The sequence below is a fragment of the Pseudonaja textilis genome, chromosome 1 (assembly GCF_049901715.1).
Source record: "Pseudonaja textilis isolate UNSWEBS1 chromosome 1, rPseTex1.2, whole genome shotgun sequence".
Lineage (NCBI taxonomy): Eukaryota > Metazoa > Chordata > Lepidosauria > Squamata > Elapidae > Pseudonaja > Pseudonaja textilis.
In genome coordinates this window covers 230927617-230946783 of record NC_141990.1, presented here as the reverse complement: position 1 = coordinate 230946783, position 19167 = coordinate 230927617, and the positions used below count along the sequence as shown (strand labels likewise).

The window sequence follows — 19167 nt, the reverse complement described above, 5'->3', positions numbered from 1 at the left end:
GTCCTTTCGGCCCTTCCAGGCCTCTTCCAAGGATTAGACGTGTGTACGCAAGGCCTCAAGTTACCTTGGCAACCGCCTGATTTGAATACACTTGCTACATAGTCATGAGCCCGGAACACCCGAAGCCAATCGCCAAGCCTGAAGGAAGATGGGCGTGGCGTACCTCTGAGACAAGCGCCAGCCTCTGCGCTAGGGGCTGCCTCTCAAGTTTTGCGGGAGGCACCGATCGCCGATGTAAGAGCGTTGTCCGCCGAAAGGCGAGAGTCTGAAGAGAACTGAACCGTGTGTCTGTCAGTCGGCCGGTCGGTTTCCCGCCTTCTTTGTGGAGTCTTCCTGGTTGCGTGTGAAGGCCACCTAGCACGTGTGTTCTGACGTATTCTATAAGCAATACCGGCTTAAAATAAGCAAGGGGTTGGCGGTAGTTGCAATGGTCCCCAAAGAACATCTCGGTTCATGTATTTGTTCCGAAAGTCAGTTTGACGGGAGAGGTGTCCTCTCGTTATCTTTTTCCGCAGTTGAAAGCATATTATATAAAGAGAGCTCGCACGGCCCATATCACACACGTTCCTCCTATTCTGCATCTCTGGCTCGCGGTATTTTATTGTTTTACAACAAAAGAACAATGTAATTGTTTTAAAAGCTTCATATAAAATACTAGTAATTCTCATTATTTTTGCATTACGCTGTAGGAATGAGGGAAAACAAGAAGAGTTGGCTGGCAAGTTTTTTTGTTCAAATTTTCCACTTCGTGAAATATTGGAAAACACCTGAGGGAGATTTTAAAAGAAAAACAATTGGAGGGGAAGACCATTTTCAGCTTTGATCACAATTTTCTGAATGTTTATTTTTTAAAGATATTGAGAAAATTTATATGAATGTGTAGATCTTAGATACACAGATCTACATTTATACATTCTTACATAATATACATTTCTGTCTGTCCATCCGTTCGTCCAATTAATCAGGATTATTTCCAAGCTATAGTAGAGTCCTCTGGGTCTGGGATGTATGTTGTACAACTCTTTCAGAATGTTTATAAACACAACTGTGAAATTTTCTTCTCTCTCTCTCTCTCTCTCTCTCATACTCTTTCTTGCAGCTATCAAAGACACAGCTGTAACTTGCTGGCACAATTTCCCAAAGGAGTCATTTATCCTCAGAATTATTATCATTGGGTAGTACAAAAGGGAGATGCCAAAGCAGGCAATGCAGTTGTATGATGTGGAACATATTCCCTGCTGAGATGCAATGAAAGACAAAAAAAAAATTATGCTCAGCAGTTGGAGTACTAGATCAGTTTTGCAAGACTTTAAATACCTACTTGATTACTTGAAAATAGTAAGATGAGATAGCCTCACATTTTCAATGCTTCATGTTCTGTAGCTATTTTTGGATTTATTTTCACTTTTTGCTAGCCTTGGGTTGGTCATAACAAAATCTGTTGTTACTTTTTGTGTGTACATGCTGCTATTTTGGCTCCGTAAATATCTACTCATAGAATTAGCTACTAGTATATATAGGACATCCAATTAAACTTCTAAGATTGATAGTGGAGTCTTATTCCTTGTACTGGTAGTATAAAAACCAGAAACAATCCTGATTCTAGATCAGGATTCTTGAGATCTAGCAGTATTTTAAATAGCATTATTTTTATTTATGATCATTGACTGATCAGTACTTCCTATATTCTTTTCAAGTGTCTACTAAACTATTATGTAAATAACAATAATTCAGTATTTTTTTCAGAGATTTTATCACAAGGCAAAATGAGAGGGTTGCCATTGGCAAGTTTTTGCCATCCTTAGGAAGGAAAGAAACAGAGTTGGCCAACAGAGCATCCTAATGGAAAAGACTTCCAGCATCATCTTTATGAAAGGAGTAGGAATGTTTTAAATGATCAGCCTTTCTATACTTGGCAGAAGTTGATTTGCCACTCTCTTTAAAAATGCAATTTCTTTATTTACCTTAACAAGTTTTAGAAAAAAAATACAAAATGCAAAAAGAAAAAAATATACAAAAAGTACAAAAATGTATACTAAATAACAAGAATAAAAGATGGAACAAAAATGGGGGAAACTAAATATGTCATATAGAGTTCTACCTTAGGGGGGAATTTTAAATGATTTTCTAACTTTACAAAATATAACGTCTATGATATCGAAAAATATATTGAGTCATTTCTGATTAGCAGATAAAATTACCTTTTCAAAAAACAGGTAAGTCTCTTGAATCTAAGAATAGCACTGTTTTTCCAATCTAAAAATAATTATGCCCCAGGAAAATGTCAAATTGGGAAGCCTACAAAATGGGCTTCTGTCATTTGAATTTTCTACCAAAGTATCTTTGGTGCCTTCTAATAAATGCTGTTAATATATGCCATAGATACACTTCTTTGGATAAAACTAATGTACTCTTATGTTCAGACTTTATTTAATTCTAGACTGAGAATCCTTTGACAGATGTTGACTTAATTTGATCAATGTAACAAAACATTCATGTTCACAGAGAATTTTTCTATTATGTTAAGGTAAAATTATAGTATTGGTGACGCATCAGTCCAAGAAAAATAAATGCTGCTAAAATTATAATGGTAGCATAGCTATCTACCTACTTGTACCTATACCTTTTATAACCATGATCCATGTGAGTGTGTGTTCGTGTATTGTGTATTTCTCTGTGTATAATGAAGGATGCAGTATTTCATGACATGTTTAAGTAAAGCAACAAAAAGTTAATCATAGTACTGATAATGCTAATGTTAGTGTTTTAAGGTAATTCCTTATGTCTTGGTAGAATTTGCAATAGAGGGGTGCATGAGTAATGGTTTCAATCCCCAAACCATAAGAGAAAATTTGTTTCACATAAGGGAACTTTGAAATGTCCATCTAGTTGTAGGTATACTGATGATAATACATTCTGCTATGCCTTAAAGAATATCCTTTAGGCTAGGAAAGATGAGAGATAGCAAATATTTGACCAGCACCTAAGGTTCTTTTCAAACCTAGATTATGTTTTATGGCATCCTGTTAATTTCTTTTGAATAGTAATTTTATTAAAAATTAGAATTAGGATAAAAACTAATAAACAAAAAAAGGAATTTAAAAAGAATAGAAAATGCAGAAAACAATCAAAAAATAGAAAAAGAAAAAAAATAACACGCACATACAGAAATTATTTCCCCATTCATCACAATAAGTATAATTAATTTTGTAATTTCTTCTTCTCATCTCTATAAATAAATTCTTAAAACCACATTGTCCTGAACAGGAAAAGTCCATTAAAGGTTACCAGAGATAATAACATATATATTTTAGCCTTGATCAAATAAACCAACTTTATATTTTTCCTTTTATGTCTAACAAACTTAATCTTTAGCTTATTTGAATAATATCAAAAATATTTTTCTCCATTCTGTGGAGTCAATTGTAATCTTTAATTCCTTCTGGTTCCCTTTGAAGACCTTGTTCCTGTAATATCCAACTTTAAAAGTCCCATCCCATCTTAAAGAGAATTCAAAACAAAAGCATGTACTTACAGGAAGTATTATTATAATTAATTTTAAAATCTTATTTCCAATCCATGTGGACCCTTAGTTTGTAAGTTTCCAAAATCAAAGTTCTAATCACCCTTGTGCTGTTTATTCCAAAATAAATGTTTTAAGCCCTTAAGTATGTAATTTACTTTTTTTACTCCATCTTTATTATTTTTATAAATAACTCAAGGCAGCAAATATATGTAATACTCCTTCCTCCTCCTATTTTCCCCAGAGCAATAAATCTTTGAGGTAAGTTGGGTTGAGAGAGGAGAACTGGGCTCAAGGCCACACAACTGGCTTTCATGCCTAAGGCAAGGGTAGAACTCACCTGGTGCTGTACAACGTATTGATGCAAAGGTTCGTAATAGCTGAAAATGAATTAACAAGCAATATCCAGAAGTAACCAGAAAAGTAAATATGCAAATCTAGTGCCCTTTCTCAAGGTGCCAACTGCAGTTTCAGCAAGAGGTTTATTCCCTTGTTTCCCAGAACTCTAAACCCCACAAATCTTGTGGTTTCCTCACATGGAGCGACTATCTGGAGCAGAGGTGGTATTCAGCAGGTTCTGACCAGTTCTGGAGAACTGGTAGCGGAAATTTTGAGTAATTCAGGGAACGGGTAAATATTACCTCTGGAGATTTTACAGTATCCTCCTGCCACACCCACCAAGCCATGACCACTGAACCAGTAATAAAAAAATTTGAATCCCCCCACTGGTCTGGAGCACTTTCTAGAGATTTCAAGTTCTTTCCTTGTCTAGAGAGGAATTACAAAAAGCTGGTCTACTCACTTGCTCTCCCTTCTGTCACTTTCTTCAGTTTGCCATTCCCTGGAAGTCTCTGCATCTTGTTAATTTCCATATTCCATCAACTAACCTTTGATTATCTGAACTTTTCAGATATGATAGGCCAGAGAGAAAACATGACCAGATGAGCTAATTCCACTTGTAAAGCTACATTATCAGAATCTACAAGTACACCACATATACATCCCAGTATTGTTATACCTAAGAAACTAGGGAGGGTCTTTTCTGAGACCCTTGCCCTGCCCACTGTTCAGCAATGAATTTTGCTGTCTCTTATCTGACTGTTCCTTTGGCAGCATCCCAGTCTCCCAAGGTGTTTCCCACATATCATCACAGGAACAGGTATAATATTTCTTTCATATACTATGTGAAACTCATAATTCCATTCCAGTACATGTGGATACCAAGTCAAAAACTTCATACATTTTTGTCTCACTACATTTAAATCAAACAGTCTTGTTTCTTTATACAGTAGCAGCATAATTCAGTTAATTCTCCTTGCAATGCCATAAGCTGTTCCACAATCCCTGCTGCCAGTAGGAATGATTCAACAATTTATTGCTGGAAAACTATATACAATGCTTTGTTTTCTTTAAAAAGATAGTAACAATTGCTGGTAAATCACAAGGCATCATCATCATCATCAGATGAGTATCTTATGTTTTATTAAAGAAGTGATCTGATCATCAGTTGAATTGAAAAAGTCATTTTCATGTACAGGAAATTGGATAATCAAAATCTCAAAACATGGTTTAGATTTTTCACAGCAAATATGTAATATCAAATGCTTAATTCTTTGCAAGTGGTTACATGCAAAACCTGTTCTAGATATTAAGAATTTAAGTCATGTGAACATTTTAAAGCAGGATAAAGTAGGCAACAAAAAGCTTCAAAAGAAGCTAAACCTGAATATCAGAAATATTACATATAGAATCAAATGCATTCCAGCAGATATACAATATGATTCCTCTTTCTTTCTTGGTCACCAAAAGGCAAAATAAATAGATTTATCAAATCTAGTGTATATTTGGTAGGTACAATTAATGTTTTATCAGTTGAGGGAAGAATAAATAATTCCGAGTTCAGTTTCAGTTCTTTGTGGGAGACCGATTATGAATCATTCATCTGAATCTGATTAATTTTGTATAATACATAACTATGTACTTTATTTTTATTAGTGGTGGGACTTTTAGCTTGACCCTTATCTCAGGTATATCCTTGTAAAGGCTCTTATTGACAAGAATCCATTTTCTAAATGATGCAAAGCCACCAATCTCAGTTTTACTCACCATAGCAACCAATATTTTATGATCAACATTATTCTATTTCATGGGCCGGGTTGCTATAGCAAAGTGCTTGTGTCATATTGTTAGGTGATAAAAGGAAGCACTTTACTTTTCACTAAAACACACATCTCAAAATGATCAAGTTTGATCCCAGAAATAGCTCAGTTTTAAACTACTTAAAACAACTTGTAAAGAATTGCCAGAAAAGTTTTACTGACAAACTATTTCCAAGAGGAGATAGAGGGAAGTATGTTATTTTCCTTCAAATTTTTGCTCCTCATTAGTAGCAGATATTCAGACCACTTGTTAAGTGAAATCATTTTCAGTGTTCCAGATTTGACCATAAAAGAGACTGGAGAATTTTATTAAACAAGCAGAATTTCTAGCTGAAGGAACACTAGGTTATAGATTAACAGCAAAGATCTTCACATGAAGAAATCGAGAAGGAGCAGGCCCTCCAATCAATATATATAATAGCAAGCTCCTTCAGCTACAACAAGCTTGCTCTTATATTTGATTGGAAGATCTGCTCCTTCTGGTTTTCTTCATGCGAAGATCTTTGCTGTTAGCCTATAACCAAGTGCTCCTTTGGCTAGAAATTCTGCTTCTTTAATGGGCACTATGCTCCAAACATAGTATTAATTCATATGGTTTACTTACTTGTGGTTTAGCATGTTGAGGAAACACATACATTGACTTAGCAGGCATGGTTTACAGCAAGATGAAAGCTATGGCTATTTTTGTACAGATCTGACTTTTTAAAGAAAAAACAACTAGATTTCTATATGTGCACTTACGGCCCATTAAGAGTGAGTGGCCTCAGATTGCTGCTCTGAAATATGCATGCTGCTTAGGCCTTAGCAATATGAGATCAGCTGGAACATTTTCTTTAATCTATTCCTCCTTCTCAGGACTGCTGTGATGCCTACAAATCAGCCAAAGGCCAGCTTTGGAGCAGCTTGCATTTTGTTTCTGTCCTGATCGTTTTCCTTTCTGTTCAGTTAATACAATACTAGAGCTGTTAGAATGTGCTTACTTCATTCTCAGACGGCACTGGAAGAGTTCCTATATGATAGCCTGATTGCTCAAAAGATAGAGTTAGGACAAGGTTAGATTAAAGGGCAGCAGGATGGGGTATGTGAAAGAACATCCTCTGAGTGTTGCTCACCGAATATAGTGTAGCATCTCTCGCCACTAGGCTCTGAATGACTTTGCTTACATGCTATTTTAAACCATAACTTATTGAGTAAGCTGTAAATGGCTAGGTGTGCAGAACAGAGTAACCTGTAGTGCCCAAATCAAACAAACTACATTATGGTTTAAGACCCCACCCAGTAAACTTTTGGTTGAAATGTGGCCTTAATTCCAAAGGATTGGGAGTCCAGGCACTGTTTGCAGTGGGTTTGCTCCTTGCTGAATGGGCAGATTCAGTCCCTGGAAGAGGAGAAATAAACTCATTGATTACTCCAAAATGGAATGGCACAAGGTTCTTCTCTGTTGCTAATGAATATACAAGCTGATGGAAGAAGTCATGTATTAGTTTGTGATGGTATGATCAGAGCCTCAGAGCTGCATCTGTATCCCAGTCCAGACATACATTAGGAATTCGAACCCAGTGGCTGGAGACTGTAAATATCTTTATGGAGAGAAAGAAACTGAGACTGAATCTCAGCAAGATTGAGCTACTGTTCATTCACTACTCCTAGCCACCTGGGTCTCAGTTGACTCCAATGGTGACATTGGATGAGGTAGCATTCTCAATGAAGGAGCTGGTCTGTGACTTGGGAGCCCTTCTAGACTCATGGCTAGATAAGACAGTTGGAGGTTGTTTTGGAGGGGGGGGGGGCTGGCCCAGAATTGTGTGATGTGCTGGCTGTGGACTTTCCTGGAGTCCTGGAAATCTTGACTGACATTTGTCATCTTCCAATTAATTACTACAGTACACTCTATGTGGAACTGCTTTTGAAGAGTATTCAAAAGATGCATTGGCTCCAGATGTGGTAGCTTGCTTGTGGATGGAGACCATTACTTATACAGTACATGATATCAACGTTGGGGGGTTCTGCATTGCAAACCAATGGGATACCAGATACCATTCAAAGTGGTGGGTTTGAATAAAGCTCTACATGGTTTGGCTCCTAAGTACCCACAGGACCATCTGCTTCCAATGGATCCTACCCACCCCATTTGGACTACCAGATAATAATACTGAGGGTTCCTTTTTACATGAGACATTTAGGCGAGAGCAAGTAATGTAGGTTTTTCTGTAACACATCTTCCTTATGGAATGGGCTCCTACCAGAAAACTGATGGCAACAGTGCTTCTGAATTGCAGTAAAGCCATCAAAATAAAGCTGTTCAATTTAAAGATCAATCATGTAACAATATTGAAGGGATTAATGGTATTAATGTATTGCTATATTTGCTTTTATTTTGACATTTTTGACTACTTTGTTTTTTCTGTATACAAGTCCATGTAGACTACAGTGATATACAAATATAAATGTACATTTTTGTAGAAATTTGGACATATCACAATGCTAAGCACTCATATTTTATATGAATAAAAACTTAACAGAGAAAAATGTTGGATTTAAAGGAGCATTTTGTTTATAGCTATTTTATTTTGATCTTGTTTGATTTTTTGCAATGTTCTTACAGTATTTGATTTCACAGCAGGATGTGCTTCCTCACTTATATTGTACAGTCTGGATAAAGTCTGCAAAGCAGATAATTTATATTTTTCTTCATCTTATGCACAGTATAAACCATTCTAAATAATAGTTTAAATCAGAACAACAAAAAATCTTCCAAAATAATTTTTACCCTAGTAACCCGAATTCTACAGTATATCTTTGATCACATTATTCCAAGTCAATCTTTGAAGCCAAAAGTTTATAAATGTAAAAATGTCCATCACTTTGGAGAACATTTAACTTTTTAAGAACCATTGTTTGCAATGTTTTTTTACTAGTCTAACAGTAAAGTGGATGCAAATTTACAATCTTCTACCATGGCTACCGGCACTCTAATGCCTGCCCAGGATAATGCGGCTCACAGCCGTAAGAGGGAATAATGGAATTTGTACTTCAGTTCTGGAGAGCGCCAGGTTGGGGAAAGCTGCCATTCCTTTGTGCGCTTTCCTATTCATCTTCCCTTCCGCCTTTTCCAAGCAGGCGAGCGCGGATTCCCCACATCCTACCGACTTCACAGCCAGCATTTCTCTGTGCAGGCAGGGAAAGGATAACAGAGAAAAAGGCCCCAACAGTAGGAGCAGTAGCGGCAGAAAAGCGGACGCAGCGGCACAGCCAAGCTACGCACAAAAAGGGGTCCTAAAAAAAAGAGGAAGGAAATGGGGGGAGGGTTGCTGAAGGAGGCCTCGCTCAGAAGAGAACTAAACCTGGATGGAATATTTACCTCGGGAGGAAGGGAGGGCGCGCATCTCCTCATCCCGGTGGAGGAGGAGGCTTTATTTGCCTGGAGGAAGCAGCAGACTCTAAAAATAAGCCACGCAAGAGGCGATTCCCTTCTCCCAGCTCGCTACACCCATTTCCTCCCTCCCTCCTCTTCCTCCTCCTCCGGCCCCTCGCCGCTCTCCGAAAGCCCAGGCCGGAGCAGCGGCAGCAACACAGCAGCAGGCGGGGCCGAGGGAGAAGGTTGCTCTGGGAGTGATTGACGTGTCTCGCAGCCGACCACGAGGTCGGAGGAGTGGGGGAGCCGCGGCCCTGAGCCCGAAGGTTGAGCGGGAGCGCCTATCGGCTGCTCCGGGAGGTTGCGAGCGACGAGTGGGCGGCGAGCGGCGTTTGGGCGTATGCCGCCCGCTGCCTGGGGCTGGCTTTGCGCGCACACATTGTCCAAGCTGCCGTCACGGCAGCACCCGAGCGGGTGCCTCAGTGTTGGGTGCCAATGCGGGGAGGGCGCTGCAAACACGGGGCTCCTCCGCCGCCTAGGTGGAAAGTTCGTCGCTGCATCGGACCGACGGAGCCTTGACTAAGAGAGCAGCCGGTCTTTCTGCGGAGGGGGGGCGCGGAGTCTCGCGAAGGCGCTTTTCTCTTTCCAGTCACCGCGCAAACTTTGCATTTCCTCGCACGCTTCCTTTTTAAAAAAAACCCTCTAAGAAAAAGGCAGCTTTGCCAGGAAAACCTCGCAGACTAAAAGTAGTAAGTAGAGCTTCCTCCTCCAATTCTTTAAATGCTGTTTTGGGGCTCAGGAGCACGTTCTCCTTGAAGGTTGATTCGGCTCACCTGTGTAAGTAATTCCTTAGCAGCCCTCGGGAAGGCGGCCACGAAGCGCCTGCTGGGCGTTCTCCGGGTTCAGCTTTCAGCCGTTTGGGAATATTCAAGGTGCGGGCTGTAATAGCCAGAGGTCCTGCAGTGGTTCACACGGCGCGCCTGAGGACAGTTGTGTCGACGGAGCTGTTAGTTGCAGCGCTTGGCTTTTATGAGCCAAAATGGGGGAGGAAAAAAAAGGCGGGTTGCGCTTTGTAGAATCTCTCTTTCCCTGGATCTTGGCTGAAGCCGCAGCGGTTGTAACCCGAATCTCCGAAGTGGGGGTGTAGAGGCCAAGCCTCCCCCCCCCCACTCTCTCCTCTTAGGCTATATCAGCAGCATCCCCGCCACCCTCGTTTCTAAGTGGGAGAGAATCGGAGGGGGATCGGTTGGGGAGGTGGCGCTTCCCTCGGCCAAAAAGCAACGTGGGAGGGCGGCCGTCGGCGTACAAGAAGCGAAGGCGCGGCGATTGCGTCTGTCAGGGGGAACCGTCTCGTGCGCGAGAAGACAAGCTATTATGGGGTGTGTCCGATTGTCAGTCGAGGGACGTTAAGGGCGATGGCAACGGGGCTGGAAGGGTGACTTGGGGTTCTGCCAAGCGGATGGGCTTCATTCTGAAGCTTTGGGCTCCTCCTTGTTAATCGTCCACTTGTGAAACCCCAAGGCCAAAAGTGCAATTCCACGCAGGGACGGCTCTACGGTTTGAAAGAAAAGCCCTGGGTGGAACGCTGTGCGAAGGGGCGAGGCGTGTCCAAGGATGGTGTGTGACAACACGCTCTCGGGTTCCTTCCCCCTCCCCGCGGTTTCCCGGTCTAGCAGCCGCAGCCGCCTCACAGGCGCTAATATTAGGCGTTGGACCGGCACATCTGGCTGCGAGGAAGTTCACCGGCTCGGCGTTTTTCTAGAGCTTGGGAGTTTTTGCTGCCCCTGGAGAATCGGGTGGGTTTTTTTGTGGGGGGGGGGCTCGGGAACGGGAGGGTTGGCCCACCACCTGCTTGCCTGTCTGTGTTCCTAGCTATATTGTGACTGTGCTTTCTGTAAACACTTCCTGTCAGCGCCAGAGAGGGGTAGGGGGTGGCGGCTGATTAATAGGAGTGCCAGTGGTTGCATCTTCTAGAAACAACCGATGCTAATGGTGATATTTTCTTGATTCCCCCCCTCACCCTCACTTCACTTTTCCCCTTTCAGTGATGTTCTCTTTGAGCCATTTGCAAAGCTGTAGGTAGTTGTGGGTTTTGATTGCACTTTCCTTCCTTTTTTCTGCCATGCAGTTTAGGGAGTGGTCTGAGAGAATAATGAAATAAGTTTGGTTCACAGCTGCTGATGCAGGCGGGCAGATTAAGGTCCCTGTTTGGACATGTACACACATGAATAATCTGCATTATCTAGTTTTGAAAGACTTTGAAAGGAAAAGGCCCTGAGCTGCAGGGTTTAATGTGGAGTGGTCCTTTCTGCCCTTTTGGGATTCTTAATCCTTTCCTCTGATCTTCCCTTTACTTCCCAGCCTGGAGTAGCCTTTTGTTATGATTGGGGAGGGATTAACATGGCTTCCTTCCTTGCTAGTTGGGGCCACTCCCAGGTTTGCAAACTGTCACTTGAAAATAGGTCCTGGGAATGCCTTCTCTTGGTTAATGGGAGAGAAATCTCCAGCTGCTTAATTTCCCAGGGGCTTCAATAATTTTGTGCTTCTTGCCTGTGAAAGTTGTCTTCCCAGTGGTGTGTAAGCTGGTTTGTTATATGCGTGCATATGTGTGTGTGTTTGCTGTTTTTTAAAACTGGTTGGTGGTGCTTTTAGTGTTTTAAGCATGTTTTCATCTTTCCTTGAGCTAAACTGGAGGGGAATATGTTTATTTCCTTGGGAAGCAGGTGGGAGAAGCTCACATCCTATTGCTTAAAGACAAGTCATTCTAGGCAGAAGAATCAGTCCACTGACCAAGCATGCACCGACTCTTACCGGCTCTGTCTCCTAAATTGGAGCCTACCTGCGAGCTCCACCCTTGGAAACAGGTTTCTACTACACTTATGTCATGATATTCACCCTGAACGCTTAGCTGTGCTTAGCTGTGTAGTAGACAATCAGTCAGATGAAATTCTGGAAAGGGCTTCCTCTGGGAATGTTAAATGAGCCATCATTGAATGGCAGTGTTGGATTAAGGCTCAGGAAAAATAAAGCTACATCCCAAGTATGCATTTTTCCCTCTTTTTCTTCCTAGTCCACCCCCACCCCCAGTATAGATCAATTTATAGTTGTTTTGGTTGCTACAGGGATTGAATGGTCAGCTTGTCACCTGAATCTGACAGTCACTTGAATTTGACATCATGGGCTAACAGAGTGACTTAGTCACCCAGCCAGATTTCATGCCTAAAGGGGGACTAGAGCTCACAGTCTCCTGGGTTCTAGCCTGGTGCCTTAACCGTTAGACTAGAGTATCTCTCATATCCTTAAGTGTGCAAATGAATACTCATATTCCCACAGTTTTTCTTAGATTGAGTCCCTATGTGCATCCACTATGTGCAAGAAATGAGTTTGTGAATGGAAAATCCACTTAATTTGTGAACATGTCTTTCTGTCAGAAATAATTATCAGGGAATGAAAAACATGTTGAAAACCAGTTGAAAATAAGATCATCTTTGGTAACTGAATAAAATTGGTCATTATTTTGCTACAATTTCATGTTGACAAACTCCTTGGTCGGAACTTGGCTGAAAGAGCCTTCTGTATAAAAAGTATTGCTCTGCACATAGTTTTAAAAACTATTCTTTAATCCCAAATGGTAATTGAAGTTTATTGAGGATGAAAGAAGGTATATCCATATAGTTGAACTGAATCTTGAACACTATATAGAAGCCTGATGATGGCAGATGAGATTCTTCCTAAACGTTGCTACAACTTTAAAAGCACAACTACAATGACGTGGGAAAATACCCGAACAAAGCTGAATGCCGTGTGTGTGTGTGTGTGTGTGTGTGTGTGTGTGTGTGTGTATACATACACATACACACACACACACACACACATACATACATTTAAATTAATTTTTTTTATTTTGTATTTACAACAAATCCATCTTTCATTTAAACAGTGGGTACATATATCTTGTGCTAGTAATTATAATTAACATACTTTTTTGCCAAAAATATAGTAATCATATTTTCTTTATAAACCATTGTCACTTAACATAGTTTATCAATCTTATTTCTCTATATATTTCATCTACTCAATTTTAACTTATTTCTTTGTTTTCCAACCATTGATAAAATAGATCCCATACCATATAATATTCAGTTTCTTATTTTTCTTTAATTGCCAATATTAATCTATTCATCTCTGCATATTCTAATATTTCCTTAATCACATTTTCCTCTACCGCAGTATTTCTCAACCTTAGCAATTTTAAGATATGCGGACTTCAACTCCCAGCATTCTCCATCCAGCATGGCTGGCTGGGGAATTCTGGGAGTTGAAATCCGCATATCTTAAAGGGGCCGAGTTTGAGAAACATTGCTCTACGGGAATTTTTTCGCTTTTCCAATTCTGAGCAAATACAATTCTAGCTGCAGTTAGTACATGAATAATTAAATAGACTTTTTCTTTGCTATAGCTTTCAGGTGCCATCCTAGGGATGAAATATCATGTAGAACTTTTTAATCAACTTTCCTTTAGAATAATTGGTTAAAATATTGATGAAATATTTTACACACAATTATTACTCAGCAGAAAAAGTTTAAATTGATTAAGCTATCATGAATCAGAGGAAAGCTTTACCTAGTTCAGTGTTCTGTTCCTGTAGTTGCCAAATAATTTTTTTATGAGGAGTTCTGAAGTAGGTATGGTTATAAGAGAACCCATGTGGTTTATAATCTCCTGTCACGGGTATAGAAGTCGCACAGTTTCCAATATTGGTGGTACTACACAGCTTGCAATGAATTCCAAAATTCTGCTTCCTGTATTGTGGTGGCATTGTTCTTCTGTCTGTTGTGAGTTTCTCACCTTTCAGCTACATTGAAGTTACAGTGGCACGGAAAAAAGTGACATAACCATTTTTTACAGTTAACAACCATTTCATCATACCCATGGTTGCATGATCAAAATTTATATGCTTGGCAACTAACTTATTTTTGATGGTGGCAGAGTCCTGGGGTCATATGATCATCTTCTATAACCTTCTGACAAGGAATCCGCCAGATTCACTGAACTGTGGAAAGAAAGGTTGTAAAATGGGGCAAAACTCACAAATGTCTCACTTAGCAACAAAAAAAATGGGTCCAATTCTGGTCATAAGTTGAAGACTATCTGTATGCCATTTTCAGAATAGCTGCACATGGAGCTTTCATCAGATTCATCCACTGTTATCCTCAGAACCTGAACAGTCAGCAATCAACCCCACCCCCCCATATATATGTATGTATGTCATTCGGCTTTGTTCGGGTATTTTCCCACGTCATTGTAGTTGTGCTTTTAAAGTTGCAGCAACGTTTCGGCAGAATCTCATCTGCCATCATCAGGCTTCTGTATAGTGTTCATCTGTGAGTTGAACAGATGAACACGATACAGAAGCCTGATGATGGCAGATGAGATTCTGCCAAAATGCTGCTGCACTTTAAAAGCACAACTACAACGATGTGGGAAAATACCAACAAAGCCGAATGACATACATGTAAGTACCACAAAACTTAAGAAAACAAATATATATATATATATATATATATATATATATATATATATATATACACACACACACACACACACACACACACACACACACACACACACATATACTGCATTGGACAAGCTTGTTTGTACTGAATTGGTCGTGCCATTGAAAGACAGTTACAAGTAGTCCTTGACTAACGACCATTTCGTGACCATTCAAAGTCATGACTTCGTTGAAAAAAGTGACAGTCAATCCTTATACTTGTGATGGTTGTAGTGTCCCCATGGTCACCTGATCAAACTTTAGGTACTTGGCAACCAGCATGTATTCACAATGGTTGCAGTGTCCCAGGAACCTATTATTGCCATTTGTGATCTTCCTAGTGGGCTTCCAAGAAGCAAAATCAATGGGGAAAGCTGGATTTCTTTAATGACCATGTCATTCATTTAACAAGTATGGTGATATGCTTAATGATTGCAGCCCAAAATAATTGGGCGTGGCTCACTGATCACCTTGCTTAGCAACGGAAGCTCTAGACCAGGGCTGTCAAGCTCCTGGCCTGCGGGCTGGATGTGTCACGTGCTGGCCATGCCCATGCCCATGCCCGGTTTAGTGAAGGGGAGAAAAAGTGCCACTACGTCACGTGATGCAGCCAAGACATGAGTTTGTTACCCCTGCTCTAGACCAAATGTAGTTGTAACTTGAGGACTACCTTACATATTAAAGAAATATAAAGCTCTTTCGGTTACTTTTGCTTTTATTTTCTCATACAATTATTCTTCTCACTTATTCTTTAACCAGTTGGGCCTATAATACACATGAACAGTCATACTGTCAACAACCACATCTGCTTCTAAGCCTTTAAAAACTAGACTATCAAGAACCTTGTAATAATCAAATAATTTTTTATAATCTATGTTTACATTCTTGTTAACATTCTTAAAGAGCTGTATCAAGATTGTGATGGTCTGCTTGTCCAGGAACTGCAAAGAGAACTTATGCTGCATCATATTGGTTATTCATTATCAGATCTTGCTTTTCTGTATATTTCACTTGGAAAAAAACCTTTTACATTATGTTATATTAAACATTGTACGTCCTTGTAGCACAAGCCAAATCTTAAGGACATATCACATTTTTGTTAGATGAGTATCATGAGTATATTCTGGATTTAGCAATTTGTTTTCTCTAAGAGCTAGAATTTATTTCTTGTTATTATTATCTTATTACTAACTCAGGGTCCCTCAAAATATCTAATCCGGCATAGATGACTCCAGTAGCAGTTACAAAAATGTTATCCAGCTTCTCTGTAACATCCAGCACCTCTGTAGCTGGTTTCCTATTTCCAATGTATTGAAATATGTCTCTTAGCATTATTTCAGATTTTGTTATATTTATCTTATTAATTTTTGGATTTTCCTTATATAACTTTTATGTTTTTTTCTTTAAACAAAGGACAAGGAAAATGATAATAATTTAGATCAGTGGTCCCCAACCTTTTTTGTACCACGGACCGGTACAATCCACGGACCGATCCACGGACCAGTACCGGCATCAGCACGCACGACCAAGGCAAGGCGAGCTGAGTGACCGGCCAGCCAGCCGTTCCCCGCTTCTCCCCGCCACCTTCAACTCCTCCTTTGTACCTTCTCGCGGTCGATGGGCTTTTCGGGCTCTTTCTTAATCTCCTCCTGAGTAACGTGAGACTCCACCGCCATCGGGATGGCTCTTCGTTCAAAACCGCCCCGCCCTTCAACGAAACTAAGGCGCGAGGATTCCTTCAGGACCCAAACGCCGCTTTCCAACCAATGACTGACAAGCTCACCCAGAAGCACTTCTCAAGTGCCATCGAAACAAGATGGCGGCGCCCGCTCTACTTTCAGTCTTTGCGGCCTGGTACAAAATGATCCACGGACTGGTACCGATCCGGGGCCCAGTGGTTGGGGACCCCTGATTTAGATGATTTTATACATTTTCTAAAAGAGCATGTCTTTTAACTTCAGCTGCCCTCATCTTCACCTTGCCATGCTTATTTTCACAGTGACTATTTTGTAAATGAATGACAAAGGAACAACTGAGGAGGGAAATCCCCCAAAGATAGAAGGGGAGCCATGGGAAGTAGAGTGACGAAAAAGTTGAAGCTGATAGGAAATTATCCATTCCGCACCATTTGAAGAAGCATCCAAGCTGTATTCTGTAGGAAGTACAGAAACCCAGTAGCATCATAAAAACAAGCATGCAATACCAGTTGCAGCCTGGTGCTGCTCTTGTGTAAGTGGTAGTTGCCTCTAAAATTGCAGTGGTTCCTGCATAGGTCTGGAGTGATTTGAGCAGTGGCCTTTTTCATTTCCATCATGCAAGCTAGAACCAATAATCTATAGTCAAAAATACCCTCACTAAAATGTTTTTCCAGTCTTAAAGCAAAATCAAATAAAGCACAACCAAATACCAGATACCACACACAATAGGAAAAAAAAACAGGCTAAAATGTGATTTTTAGAATATCTGAGAACACTGTTTTAGACCAATCAGAATTCAGGATACCCTGCACATGAAATTTTTCCAACAGTTCAGGAATAGCCCAGGCCTGTGTGTCTCCATGACACTGAATGAGAGTTGAGTTATTTCTGTATTTCTGGTTCTGCAGCAGGACTGGATCAAAGAGTCTAATTCTCTTTACTGCAGTTTTGCAAAGCTTGTGTTAATCCACTTATGTCAATTCTCTCACCTTCTGATCCTCAACTTCACAATTTTTAAAAGTGGAAAGGTGACTTGGTGACTTTGTAGTGGTTCTCATAGGAATTGCTCAGATTTTTTCTTCTTTTTTTATGCATATGATCAGAGAGATTCCAGCCAGGCATTACACTAACAATGTGGGTGAGGGTGCATTAGCCATATTAAACATTTATTTTGTTCCCCTTTAGAGCACTGGATGAAGAGTATCGTTCATTTCAGGGCCAGCAAAATTTAATGCAGGACCATGACTGACTGATTTTTTTTCTTTTTGCCCTCTGCTTCAGTTATTCGAAGTTAACAGGAGTAGAAGTAATCACAGGTATGCTTCAAAGAGCTTTTAGGGTTAGGGAATAAAAATGCTGGGGGTGCAGGTACACCTTCAGGTATAAACTGCTGAATAACTACTAAACTATATCCAGTTCAGAATGTAGCACAAGGTTTTTATAATGTGTTCTAATATTCTGCATGTTGAAGGAAAGTTTTAAGTAAGAACTGTAATTCATCTCAAAGGATTTGTGAGTCATGAGTCTCTGGAGAAATCTTTGGTGTTAGAGTTACAGAGCAGTATCTTCATAATATAGTAACTGAGCTTATATGATAAAGGATTATTGTTGATACCAAGAATTTCCCACAGAATCTGCCAGCTTCTATATGCTGAGGCTAAATACAGAATTCCTCATGCTGAGTATAGAAGGGCTGTTACACTCCCAACCCATCAAGGGAACAGCATGATGGGCAGGACAAATGTATTGTGCATCTGGGAGGCAGAATTGAAATGATGACTATGCACCTTTGATAGTGAAATAGCACTGCTGAGCAATATCCTTGTATTCTGTGCCACATCTGTAACATAACAAATGTAAAACAAGCAATATTTATAACTCAGTAGAATCAAGGAATACTGTGCACAGGTAGTCTTCAACTTACAATTATAGGTAGTCCTTGACTTACAAGAGTTCGTTTAGTGACTGTTTGAAGTTACAACGACACTGAAAAAAGTGACGTGTGACCATTTTTCATACTTATGACCGTTGCAGCATCCCCATGGTCGTGTGATCAAAATTCAGATGCTTGGCAACCGAATCATATTAATGATGGTTGCAGTGTCCCGGGGTCACATGATCTCCTTTTGCAAACTTTTGACAAGCAAAGTCAATGTGGGAACCAGGTTCATTTAACAACCACGTTACTAACTTAACTGTAGTGATTCACTTAACAACCAACTATGGCATGAAAGGTTGTAAAATGGGGCAAAATTCACTTAACAAGTGTCTTGTTTAGCAACAGAAATTTGGGGCTCAATTGTGGTCATAACTCAAGGACTACCTGTAGTTGTATAGTGACTGTATGAAGGTACAGTGGACTCCACAATAACTACTTTTGACTCAGTTCCAGAGTTCCAACGGCTGCTCATTTCACATGGTCACCAGACTGCATTTTGAATGCTTGAAAGCCTGCCTACTTTTCTGGCCAGTTGTTGTGTTTTGTGGTGATGTGACCACAATTTCTGATGTTTTTTGCTGGGTTTTTTTGGCCTTTTTAGTGGGTTTCCGGCAAAAAATGCTCCTAGGAATTAATTGACCTGCTTAATGACTGGGGCATTTGCTTAATGACTGCCACAAAAAAGGTCATAAAATCAGGTCTGGTCATGTGGGTATTTTGACTTATGACCACCATGACTTTACATTGGAAATTCCAGGCTTCATTATGGTAGTTAGTCAAAGACACCCATACTTTTTTGTTTTTAAAAGCAGAAAAAGTTATGCAATTTTAAAAGGCAATTTCATGAAACACTAGGAAAGAGATAACTTTGGGGAAATTGATTTAATGTGGGTTATGATATAAATGAGTAAATGATAAATGATGGTTACGATATAAATGA

General features: G+C 40.1%; 1 protein-coding gene across 4 annotated transcripts in view; it reads left to right on the top strand.

Moving 5' to 3' along the window:
• Positions 1–9252: 9252 nt before the first annotated feature.
• The window catches only part of HRAS (HRas proto-oncogene, GTPase), a 75418-nt gene continuing 65503 nt past the window's right edge, over positions 9253–19167 (top strand). Inside the window, exon 1 of one of the 4 annotated variants that reach the window (XM_026706653.2) lies at positions 9253–9786. The gene's annotated coding sequence lies outside the window, so the exon portion shown is untranslated. Of the gene's footprint in view, positions 9787–10682; positions 10834–19167 lie in introns of those variants that run through there. The other 3 variants (XM_026706654.2, XM_087920912.1, XM_087920913.1) reach the window with 3 other exon arrangements.